We start from the raw sequence: 9,999 nt of genomic DNA on the forward strand, positions 1-9,999 counted from the left end.
TCCATCCTGAAGGAGATCAGTCCTAGGTGTTCATTGGAAGGACTGATGCTGAAGCTGAAACTCCAGTACTTTGGCCACCTCATGCGAAGAGTTGACTCATTGGAAAAGACCCTGATGTTGGGAGGGATTGGGGGCAGGAGGAGAAGGGGACAACAGAGGATGAGATGGCTGGATGGCATCACCAACTGGATGGGCATGGGTTTGGGTAGACTCTGGGAGTTGGTGATGGACAGGGAGACCTGGCGTGCTGCGATTCATGGGGTCCCAAAGAGTCGGACACAACTGAGCGACTGAACTGAACTGAAATGAACTGAACCTTGGATCAGAAGTATCTTGGGGTCAGAGCATATTGGGATTTCTTATCTGCACAGTTTATTTTATTTTAATGAAACGTAATGAGCAACAGGAAACATTTGGTCTCAAAGATTCCTGCCTTTCCCCATCCTTTTTTGCCTATTTCTAGGACAATTGTACATGAACCAAGAACTTCCAGATGTACACGCTGGATTTGGAAAAGGGAGAGACCAAATTGCCAACATTTGTTGGTTCATAGGAAAAGCAAGAGAATACCAGAAAAACATCTACTTCTGCCTTATTGGTGGGCTTCTATGGTGGCTCAGTTGGTAAAGAATAAGCCTGCAATGTGGAAGATCTGGGTTTGATTCCTGGATTGGGAAGATCCCCTGGAGAACGGAAAGGCTACCACTCCAGTATTCTTGCCTGGGGAATTATATGGACAGAATAGCAAGGCAGGCTACAGTCCATGGGTTCACAAAGAGCCAGACATGACTGAGCAGCTTTCACTGCTTTATTGACAGTGCTAAAGTTTTTGACTGTGGATCACAACAAACTGTGGAAGATTCCTAAAGAGATGGGAATACCGGACCACCTAACCTGCCCCCTGAGAAACCTGTATGCAGGTCAAGAAGCAACAGTTAGAACCAGACATGGAACAATGGACCAGTTCCAAATCAAGAAAGGAGTATATGAAGGCTGTATATTATCACCCTATTTATTTAACTTCTATGCAGAGTATAGCATGGAAAAAGCTGGACTGGATGACACTTAAGCCGGATTCAAGATTGCTGGGAGAAATATCGATAACCTCAGATATGCAGATGGCACCACCCTAATGGCAGAAAATGAAGTGGAACTAAAGAGCCTCTTGATGAAGGTGAAAGAGGAGAATGAAAGAGCTGGCTTAAAACTCAACATTCAAAAAATTAAGATCATGGCATCTAGTCCCATCACCTCATGGTAAATAGATGGGGGGGTTGGGGAATGAAAACAGTGACAGACTTTATTTTCTTGGATTCCAAAATCACTGCAGATGGTGACTGTAGCCATGAAATTAAAAGACACTTGCTTTCTTGGAAGAAAAGCTATGACAAACCTAGACAGAGTATTAGAAAGCAGAGGCATCACTTTTCCAACAAATATCTGTATAGTCAAAGCTATGGTTTTCCCAGTAGTCAAGTACAGATGTGAGAGTTGGACCATAAAGAAGATTAAGTACTGAAGAACTGATGTTTTCAAACTATGGCACTGGAGAAGATGCTTGAGAGTTCCATAGAGAGCAAGAAGATCTAACTCATCAATTCTAAAGGAAATCAATCCTGAATATTCATTGGAAGGACCAGTATTGAAGCTAAAGTTCTAATCCTTTGATCACTTGATGTGGAGAGCTAACTCTTTGGAAAAGTCCCTGATGCTGAGAACGACTGAAGGCAGGAGGAGAAGGGAGCAACCATAGATGAAATGGTTGGATGGCATCACTGAGTCAATGTACATGAGTTTGAGCAAGCTCTGGGAGATAATGAAGGACTAAGAAGCCTGGCAAGCTGTAGCCAATGGGGTCACAAAGTGTTGGACATGACTGAGAAACTGAACAACAAGGACACTTATCATTGGAAACGTGTGGCTTCCTATCAGTCTGGCAGTGTAACAGGGTAGTCAAATATGACTCCATATTAGATCTGTTTCTTTGATTTTAACCTGATGCAAAGAGCTGACTCATTAGAAAAGACCTTGATGCTGGGAAACATTGAAAGCAGGAGGAGAAGGGGACAACAGAGGGTGAGATGGCTGGATGGCATCACTGACTTAGTGGACATGAGTTTGAGCAAGCTCCGGAAGATGGTGAAGGACAGGGAAGCCTGGTGTGCTGCAGTCCATGGGGTCACAAAGCCACAACAAGACAGTAGGAGGGGCACAATCCGTTTAAAATCAAATCTCATACCAAACAGAAACCCTTGAGGGCACAAACAGAACCTTGTGCACACCAGGATGCAGGGAAAAAAGCCGTGACTCACACAAAAGACTGAGCCAGTTTTGCCTTTGAGTGTTTCAGAGCCTCCTGTGGAAACATGGGTCATAAGTGCCTACTACAGGGACAGGACAGCAGCAGTGCTGGGAGGCATGGCATGTAGCATAAGCCCTCTTGCAGGAGGTCTTCATTAGGCCTCCATTAGGTCTCCATAGGTCCCCCAGGTGGGTGATCCACAAGCTGAAGAACAATTAGACATAAGAAGTTCTCACACTGTTGCAAAAGTTCTGGGTCTCACACTAAACTTCCCAACCTGGGGATCCAGCAAAGGGACTGAAAATCCCCAGGGAATCTGACTTTGACAGTCAATGGGATTTGATTGCAGACTTTCCACAGGACTGGGGAAACAGAGACTCTTGGAGAGTACAAGACCCGGGAGAAAGTAGCAATGACCCCACAAAAGACTGAGCCAGAACTGTCTGTGAGTCTTTGGGGGCCTCCAGTGGAAGACTGTGTCAACAGTGGCTTGTCAAAGAATCAGGGGCACCAGCAGCAGCAGCCCGGGGAGGCATATGCTGGCATAAGTCCTTTTGGAGGAGGTTGCCATTCAGTTCAGTTCAGTGGCTCAGTCTTGTCCGACTCTTTGTGACCCAATGAACCTCAGCACTCCAGGCCCCCATGTCCATCACCAACTCCCAGAGTTTACTCAACTCATGCCCATTGAGTTGGTGATGCCATCCAGCCATCTCATCCTCTGTCGTCCCCTTCTTCTCCTGCCCCCAATCCCTCCCAACATCAGGGTCTTTTCCAATGAGTCAACTCTTTGCATGAGGTGGCCAAAGTACTGGAGTTTCAGCTTCAGCATCAGTCCTTCCGATGAATACCAGGACTGATCTCCTTTAGGATGGACTGCTTGGATCTCCTCACAGTCCAAGGGACTCTCAAGAGTCTTCTCCAACACCATAGTTCAAAAGCATCAATTTTTCGGCACTCAGCTTTCTTCACAGTTCAACTCTCACATCCATACATGACCACTGGAAAAACCATAGCCTTGACTAGACAGACCTTTGTTGGCAAAGTAATGTCTCTGCTTTTTAATATGCTATCTAAGTTGGTCATAACTTTCCTTCCAAGGAGTAAGCGTCTTTTAACTTCATGGCTGCAGTCACCATCTGCAGTGATTTTGAAGCCCCAAAAAATGAAGACTGACACTGTTTCCACTGTCTCCCCATCTATTTCCCATGAGGTGATGGGACCAGATGCCATGATCTTAGTTTTCTGAATGTTAAGCTTTAAGCCAACTTTTTCACTCTCCTCTTTCACTTTCATCAAGAGGCTTTTTAGTTCCTCTTCACTCTCTGCCATAAGGGTGGTGTCATCTGCATATCTGAGGTTATTGATATTTCTCCTGGCAATCTTGATTCCAGCTTGTGCTTCTTCCAACCCAGCGTTTCTCATTATGTACTCTGCACATAAGTTAAACAAGCAGGGTGACAATATACAGCCTTGACGTACTCCTTTTCCTATTTGGAACCAGTCTGTTGTTCCATGTCCAGTTCTAACTATTGCTTCCTGACCTGAATACAGGTTTCTCAAGAGGCAGGTCAGGTGGTCTGGTATTCCCATCTCCTTCAGAATTTTCCACAGTTTATTGTGATGCACACAGTCGAAGGCTTTGGCATAGTCAATAAAGCAGAAATAGATGTTTTTCTGGAACTCTCTTGCTTTTTCAATGATCCAACAGATGTTGGCAATTTGATCTCTGGTTCCTCGGCCTTTTCTAAAACCAGCTTGTACATCTGGAAGTTCTCGGTTCACATATTGCTGAAGCCTGGCTTGGAGAATTTTGAGCATTACTTCACTAGCGTATGAGATGAGTGCAATTGTGAGTAGTTTGAGCACTCTTTGGGATTGCCTTTCTTAGGGATTGGAATGAAAACGGACCTTTTCAAGTCCTTTGGCCACTGCTGAGTTTTCCAAATTTGCTGGCATATTGAGTGCAGCACTTTCACAGCATCATCTTTCAGGATTTGAAATTGCTCAACTGGAATTCCATCACATCCACTAGCTTTGTTCATAGTGATGGTTTCTAAGGCCCACTTGATTTCACATTCCAGGATGTCTGGCTCTAGGTGAGTGATCACACCATTGTGATTATCTGGGTTGTGAAGATCTTTTTTTGTACAGTTCTTCTGTGTATTCTTGCCACCTCTTCTTAATATCTTCTGCTTCTGTTAGGTCCATACCATTTCGGTCCTTTATCGAACCCATCTTTGCCTGAAATGCTCCCTTGATATCTCTAATTTTCTTGAAGAGATCTCTAGTCTTTCCCATTCTGTTGCTTTCCTCTATTTCTTTGCATTGATTGCTGAGGAAGGCTTTCTTATCTCTCCTGGTTATTCTTTGGAACTCTGCATTCAAATGGGAATATCTTTCCTTTTCTCGTTTGCTTTTTGCTTCTCTTCTTTTCACAGCTATTTGTAAGGCCTTCTCAGACAACCATTTTGCCTTTTTGCTTTTCTTTTCCATGGGTGATGGTCTTGATCCCTGTCTCCTGTACAGTGTTATGAACCTCTGTCCATATTTCATCAGACTCTCTGTCTATCAGATCTAGTCTCTTAAATCTATTTCTCACTTCCACTGTATAGTCATAAGGGATTTGATTTAGGTCATACCTGAATGGTCTAGTGCTTTTCCCTACTTTCTTCAGTTTAAGTCTGAATTTGGCAATAAGGAGTTCATGATCTGAGCCACAGTCAGCTCCTGGTCTTGTTTTTGCTGACTGTATAGAACTTCTCCATCTTTGGCTGCAAAGAATGTAATCAATCTGATTTCAGTGTTGACCATCTGGTGATGTCCATGTGTAGAGTCTACTGTTGTGTTTTTGGAGGAGGGTGTTTGCTATGACCAGTGCGTTCTCTTGGTAAAACTCTGTCAGCCTTTGCTCTGCTTCATTCCGTACTCCAAAGCCAAATTTGCCTTAGTCCAGGTGTTTCTTGACTTCCTACTTTTGCATTCCAGTCCCCCATAATGAAAATGGCATCTTTTTTGGGTGTTTGTTCTAAAAGGTCTTGTAGGTCTTCATAGAACTGTTCAACTTCAGCTTCTTCAGTGTTACTTGGGGCATAGGCTTGGATTACCATTATATTGAGTGGTTTGTCTTGGAAACGAACAGAGATCATTCTGTCGTTTTTGAGATTGCATCCAAATGCAATCCGAGATTGCATCCGAAATGCATCCGAGATTGCATTTCGGACTCTCTTGTTGACCATGATGGCTACTCCATTTCTTCTAAGGGATTGCTGCCCACAGTAGTAGATATAATGATCATCTGAGTTAAATTCACCCATTCCAGTCCATTTTAGTTCACTGATTCCTAGAATGTCGTCTTTCACTCTTGCCACCTCCTGTTTGACCACTCCCAATTTGCCTTGATTCATGGACCTAACATTCCAGTTTCCCATGCAATAGTGCTCTTTACAGCATGGGACCTTGCTTCTATCACCAGTCCCATCCACAACTGGGTGTTGTTTTTGCTTTGGCTCCATCCCTTCATTCTTTCCGGAGTTATTTCTCCTCTGATCTCCAGTAGCATATTGGGCAGAAACATAGTTTGTCCTTAGGCCAAACTATGAGGAGGGAACACAGCACCACTCATCAGCAGAAAATTGGATTAAAGGGTTGCTGAGCATGGCCCTGCCCACCAGAGCAAGACCATGTTTTCCCCACTGCTGACCCCTGCCATCAGGAAGCTTGCACAAACCTCATATTCTCATCCGTCAGAGGGCAGACAGAATGAAAACCACAATAACAGAAAACAGACCAAAATGATCACATGGATCACAGTTTGGAATAACTTAATGGTGTGTAAGGCCATAGACAGGTCACAGAGGAGAGTTCTGACAAAAAGTGGTACTGGAGAAGGGAATGGCAAAACCCTTCACCATCTTGCTTTGAGAACCCCATGAATAGTATGAAAAGGTAAATAGATATGAATCTGAAAGATGAATCCATAGGTTAGTACATATTGAATATACTACTGGAGAAGAGTGGAGAAATAGCTCTAGAAGGAATGAAAATGCTGAGCAAAAGCGGAAACGACATCGAGTTGTGGATGTATCAGGTGATGAAAGCAAAGTCTGATGCTGTAAAGAACAATATAGCCTAGGAATCTGGAATGTTAGGTCCATGAATCAAATTAAATTGAAAATGGTCAAAGTGAGATGGCAAGAGTGAGCACTGACATTTTAGAAATCAATGAACTAAAATGAGCTGCCATGGGTGAATTTAATTCAGATGACCATTATATCTACTATCATGGACAAGAATCCCTTAGAAGAAATGGAGTAGCCTTCATTGTCAAAAAAGAGTCCAAAATGGAGTACTTAGTTGAAATCTCAAAAACGACAGAATGGTCTAGATTTATTTCCAAGGCAAACCATTCAATATCAGTTTTCTAAGTCTATGCCTCAATCAGTTAGCTGAAGTTGAAGATGCTGAACAGTTCTATGAAGACCTAGAAGACCTTCTGGAACTAACACCCAGAAAGATGTCCTTTTCATCATAGGGACTGGAATGCAAAAGTAGGAGGTCAAGAGATACCTGGAATAACAGGCAGGTTTGGTCTTGGAGCACATAATGAAGCATGGCAAAGGCTTCAATCCTTAGATATGCAGATGACACCATCCTCGTGGCAGCAAGTGAAGGAAAACTAAAGAGCTTCTTGATGAAGTTGTGAAAGAGGAAAGGGAAAAAGCTGGCATAAAACTAAACTAAACATTCAAAAAAGTAAGATCATGGAATCTGATCCCTCAATTCATGGCAAATAGATGTGGAAACAATGGATACAGTTACAGACTTTATTTTCTTGGGCTCAAAAATCACTGTGGACAATGACTGCAGCCATGAAATTAAGATGTTTGCTCTTTGGAAGTAAAGCAATGGCAAGCAGCATATTAAAAAAACAGAGACATTAATTTGCTAACAAAGGTCAGTATAGTAAAAGCTATGATTTTTCCAGCGGATGTTGGCAATTTGATCTCTGGGTCCTCTGCCTTTTCTAAAACCAGCTTGAACATCTGGAAGTTCATGGTTCACGTATTGCTGAAGCCTGGTTTGGAGAATTTTGAGCATCACTTTACTATAGAAGATGCTAAAGATTCTACCAGAAAACTATTAGTAGTCATTCATGAATTTGGTAAAGATGTAGGTTTCAAAATTAATAGACAGAAATCTGTTGCATCTCTGTACATCAACAATGAAACGTCAGAAAAAAAACAATTGGCCGTTTGGCTGATTCGTGTTGATGTTTGACAGAAAACAGCAGAATTCTGTAAAACAATTATCTTTAAATTAAAAAATAAATAAATTGAAAGCAAAGAAATTTGAATTTCAGATAAACAATGGTTAAATTTTTAATTTTAGCTTCCTTGGTGGCTCAGATGGTAAAGAATCTGCCTGCGGTACTGGAGATCCAGGTTTGATCCCTGGGTTGGGAAGATTCCCTGAAGAAGGGAATGGAAACCCACTCTAGTATTCTTGCCTGAAGAATCCCATGAACAGAGGAGCCTTGGAGGCTACAGTCCATGGGCCTCAAAGATTTGGGCCTAAATTAAAAAACAAAAACAAAAACAAACAAACAAACAAAAAAACAATTCCATGTACCATTGCATTAAAAAGAATAAGATATCTAGGAATAAACCTAAGGGGAAAACACATCTGTACTCCAAAACTATAATTTATCAAAGACAGAAATCGAAGAAGACATAAACAGTTGGAAAGATATATCATGTCTGTGGATTGGAAGAATCAATATTGTCAAAACGACAATACTATGCAAGTAAATCTACAGATTCAATGGAATCCCTATCAAATTACCAATGAAAATTTTCACAGATCTAAAGCAAAAAAGAAAAATCTCAAAATTTGTGTGGAGACGCCAAAGTCCCTGAATAACCAAAGCAATCTTGAAAAAGAAAAATGAAACTGCAAGAGTCAGGTCTTCCTGACTTCAGACTATAGTACAAAGCTACAGTCATCAAAACTGTATGATACTGGCACAAAAATAGACATGTAGATTAATTGAACAGAATAGAAAACCCAGAAACAAGGTCATGCACCTATGGCCAATTGATCTATGACAAAGGAAGCAAGACTACACAATGTTGGAAAGACAGTCTCTTCATCAAATGGTGCTGGGAAAACTGGACGTACACCTGTTAAAAAAAAAAAGAAGTTAGATCATTTCTTAACTCCATACACAAAAGTAAGCTCAAAATGGATTAAAGACCTAAATGTTAGCTCAGACACTGTAAAACACTTAGAGGAAAATATAGGCAGAACACCCTTCGATATAAATCACAACAACCTTTTGTTTTTCAATCTATCTCCCAGAAAAATTGATATAAAAGCAAAAATAAGCTAATGGGACCTACTTAAACACAAAAGTTTTTTCACAGCCACAGAAACAATTAAAAAAATGCAAAGGCAACCCTCACAGACTGGAAGAAAATATTGTAAATGATGTGACTAAGTGACTGATAAAGGATTCATCTCCAAAATTTGTAAACAGCATATAACACTTAGTAACATCAAAACAAACAACCTACTCAAAACATAGGAAGACCTGAATAGACATTTCTCTAAAGAGAACATGAAAAGATGTTCAGCATTGCTTATTATTAGAGAAATGCAAATCAAAACTACACCAGTAAGAATGGTTATCATAAAAAAATCCACAAGCAAGAAATGTTGGAAAGGGTGCAGAAAGAAGGAAATCCTCCTACACTGTTGGCAGAAAAGTGAATGGTACAGACACTATGGATAACAGTGTGGATATTCCTTAAAAAGCTAAAAATAGAACTGCCATATGACCCTGACATGCACTCCTGGGCATATATCCAGAGAAAAAACGTGACCCCAAAATATACATGCACCCCATTGTTCATTACAGCAGTATTTATAATAGCCAAGACACAGAAGCCACCTGAATGTCCATCAACAGAGGGATGGCTAAGGAGGATGTGGTACATATATTCAATGGACTATTACTCAGCCACTAAAAAGAATGAAATAATGCCATTTGCAGCAACATGGATGTGTCATAGAGAGTGTCATATTGAGTGAAGTAAGTCAGACACAGAAGGAAAATATACAGCATTCCTTATGTGAGTGGAATCTGAAAGAAATGATTCAAATGAACTTACTTAGAGAACAGAATTAGAAAACAAACTATTGGTTGCCAGTGTAGGGGTGGGGGAAGGGATAGTTAGAGAATTTAGGAAGATCATGTACACACTGCTATATTTACAATGGATAATCAACAAAGACTTATTGCATAGCACATGGTGTTCTTCCCCAGTGACTCAGTGGTAAATAATCCACCTGCAGTGCAGGAGACGCAGGTTCAATTCCTGGGTCAGGAATATCCACTGGAGGAGGGCATGTCAGCTCTCTCCAGTGTTCTTACCTGTAGAATCCACCCCATGGGCAGAGGATCCGGGTGGGTTACAGTCCATCAGATCACACAGAGTCAGATGCAACTGAAGCAACTTAGCATGCACGCACACAGCACACGAAATTCTGCTCAATGCTGTGTGTCATACTGGATGGGATGATAGTTTAGTTGAGAATGAATACATGTATATGTATGGCTGAATTCCTTCACTGTTCACTTGAAACTACCACAACATTGTTAACTGGCTCTATACCAATACAAAATATTTTTGGTGTTA

The sequence above is a fragment of the Cervus elaphus genome, chromosome 30 (genome assembly GCF_910594005.1).
Source record: "Cervus elaphus chromosome 30, mCerEla1.1, whole genome shotgun sequence".
Lineage (NCBI taxonomy): Eukaryota > Metazoa > Chordata > Mammalia > Artiodactyla > Cervidae > Cervus > Cervus elaphus.